Source organism: Alosa sapidissima, chromosome 1 (genome assembly GCF_018492685.1).
Source record: "Alosa sapidissima isolate fAloSap1 chromosome 1, fAloSap1.pri, whole genome shotgun sequence".
In the NCBI taxonomy this organism is placed as follows: Eukaryota; Metazoa; Chordata; class Actinopteri; order Clupeiformes; family Clupeidae; genus Alosa; species Alosa sapidissima.
Window position 1 is genome coordinate 56,045,995 of NC_055957.1, and position 3,209 is coordinate 56,049,203.

The window sequence follows — 3,209 nt, forward strand, 5'->3', positions numbered from 1 at the left end:
TATGAGAGAGAATTTGCCCACCACCGAAATGGTGAAAGACCCCGAGCAGTTTGCCCGATACATTTTTGGTTGTGAATATGATGTCACACACTTTTCATTTGTGTCTGATGATGTGGCCTTAGTCCAATGGCGTCATGTTGAGGGGAGTTGTGTACAGACCTCAGACATAAATGTGTTTGTGGGTGCATTCACCACCGCTCATGCTCGCCTTTTAGCATCAACACAACAGTATCCAAGGCTGATTCTGCATCTGTGTACTTATAGTGACCTGAGTTTACATCACACACTGCATTACTTACAGAGGGCCCAGCCGACCCCAAGTCATCAACAACCGTTAAAACTGACCTTTTATGAACTTCACAGTATTCGTTGGCCTCCACAGCGTTTAGTATATCCCAGTCAGATATGTCATCAAAATCCGTTCCATTAATATCCCATGTTTCAAGTTGTGTATCAGTCCATAAATCCGCGCGGTTGATATCCTCTGATTGAGTCTTGACAATAGGTCGATAGTCCTTTGAATAAGCAACCCCGTTGTTGATAGATGCGTCTCCAAGGCCTATAGCGTCATCCGTTGTAGTCAGATCTGTAAATGATAGCGAACACATTAGCCTACTATGGGAGCGCCTAGCCCATGTTTTATTTGATCATAAACAGATATTGGTGAATTTCAACTTACCAATCGTTTCTTGAACACCCACATATAACCGCTTAGCAGACCCCTCAGTTTCGTTTAGATCTTCTTCAACATCGCAATGACAACGCTTCTCAGTTGCTTTGTGATAGATACGGACGTCGGATGATACCCCCGCTGTAGCGGCTGTAGACCCCGTGGGGGTAGGCCTACTCGATGTGTCCTCCACTTCAGACACCCCGATCGGTATATCCAATTCGTGTTCGCCAGGCAGAATGGACTCTGTTGTGTCGGAGTCTCTGATGACCTGATTATCATCAGATAGAACCGGTCTCGTGGCTATGAAATAGGATGGATATTGAATGTGTAAATATAAAAAAGAAACACTTTTAGATTAAGACACGATATCAAGCAGTAAATTCCAGGGAAACCATACCTTCAGAAGCACAATCACCCTCTGCCTTGTCAAGTATATCACCATGCACTGAAAATGTAGAAACAATCAGAATACACTATTAACAAATAGCCTACTAATAAAAAGAATAGGAAACAGGAATAAACAAATACAAATCTCCACACAAGGTAATATTTAGCTTGGGGGGTCTTACAAAGTAGGCTTAGATATCCGGGTCTAACATTAGATGCTATAGGATCACCAGTTGTATTCAATGAACCACCAAGGATTGACAAACTGTTAAAAACAAAAACAAAAAAACAAAAATGCGTTAATGGCAATTAAAGTATTTCATGTATGTTATAGACAACCATTGACAGTAAGGGTAAATAGATCTTAATGCAAATACATACTCACATGTACTGAGGTCCATGCTGCACAGCTATCTTCTGACTACAGACAAGTCAATGATGAAGACTGATGAATACCTGGCAGAATGTTCTAACAGGGATTTTTAAACCTTAGGGGCTGACCATTCAAAATGTAGGCCGGTAATATGTCATTACATTAGTTTGTAGGTTTGGCCCCCAGGCCTTCAATTGGTCAACGGAACATTGACCACGACCCTCATCACCCCGCCTACTGTATGCCATAGGCCTTATTACAAATGCAGATCCAGACAGTCGCCACCCCCTGCCAATACGTTTTTAATTGTTTGATCCTCTGTCCAATACACTAACTACTTACATCCTGATATGCATAGTAGTTGGCAATATCAGACACCATGTCTCCGGTTCTAACCAGCATCACCGTTTAATTGTTTGATCCTAAGCCCCATACACTAACTGCTTACATCCCCATATGAATAGTAGTTAGCAACATCAGACAGCAAGTCTCCGGTTCCGGCCATCACCCGTTTAATTGTTTGATCCTAACCCCCCATACACTAACTGCTTACATCCCCCTATGCAGAGTAGTTAGCAACATCAGGGCAGACACATGGCTACCTAGCACAACCAAAACACATCATTATAATGACTCTACGTGCATGCATACAGTTGTCACTAGCCATATACAGTTCTCACAGATACATTTGTGTATGTAATCAGTTAAACAGGACGACAGCGTCTAGCCCTCTATATGGTGCATACATGAAAGGGTCTTCAAACAATAAACTCAGAGACATGTCCGGACCCAACACCTCCTCTACAAAGTGTGGGGGAATCATAGACCCCCAATACATACATACATAATTAACCATTGTGATTGTAGTCAGTTAAACAGCACGCCTGAGCCGAGCCAACTGTTTGATAAGACACATGAAGGGGACTTCAAACAATAAACTCAGAGACATGCCCGGGCCCAACACCTCCTCCGGGCATAGACCCAACCCCTCCTCCAGACATAGACCCATTTGGTCACACACACACACACACACACACACACACACACACGACCCCATGATTCTAGTTATAAAAATTACAGTATATGGGATTTGGCTGACACCTTTTTAACCAAAGCGCCTAGCAATATGGTAACCAATTTAAACTTTTTATTTAAAAAAAATATTTTTTAGTCCATATCTCTCAACATCTCTAGGACTCATCAAAAAATAAAAGTAAACTTCATTCTACTCTCAGCCATTAATATAGTTGCTAGGAGTGGGGGTCGAACCCACGAGGATACAAACATCCATTGGTTCTTAAGTCCAACGCCTTAACCACTCGTCCATCCTAGCAGCACACTTTGTATTTAGCCCCATTTACCACTAAACATATACAACTCTTACAAAGTTTATCTGATCCCCCATTATCCACAAAACACACATGGGGGTTTGGGGGCCAATATGGCCGCCCAGGGGTTTGACATCAGGCACATGACTGTCACATGACACTACATCCAATATGGATGCCAAGGGGGCGTGGCATTGTTTGACACCAGACACATGACTGTCACATGACTTTACATCCAATATGGCCGCCCAGGGGTTTGACACCAGTCACATGACTGTCACATGACTCACAAAACAATAACAATAACAAACAACACGTGGCGACAACCACGTGGCTAATTTGCATAAAAAGGAGGCGTGGTTATGACGTAATTTATGACGTTTCAGGGGGCGGGGCTTATTTTGACAGATAGTTCATGATAATAACTACTCCTGTGTCAGTGAAATCG

At 42.7% G+C, this 3,209-nt stretch overlaps 1 long non-coding RNA gene and 1 other non-coding gene across 3 annotated transcripts; both read right to left on the reverse strand.

Annotated features, from left to right (window-relative positions):
* Positions 1-216: 216 nt before the first annotated feature.
* On the reverse strand, positions 217-2,581 carry LOC121723043. 2 transcript variants are annotated; one of them, XR_006034895.1, is made up of 5 exons: positions 1,446-2,581; positions 1,243-1,325; positions 1,071-1,118; positions 680-973; positions 217-586 (listed from the first exon to the last, which is right to left on the reverse strand). It is a non-coding gene; the product is annotated as an uncharacterized LOC121723043 (long non-coding RNA). The 2 variants fall into 2 exon arrangements; XR_006034894.1 differs by having other exon boundaries at positions 1,243-2,581.
* Positions 2,582-2,681: 100 nt separating this feature from the next.
* Positions 2,682-2,766, reverse strand: trnal-uaa. Its single transcript has one exon. It is a non-coding gene; the product is annotated as a tRNA-Leu (tRNA).
* Between the last annotated feature and the right edge of the window lie 443 nt (positions 2,767-3,209).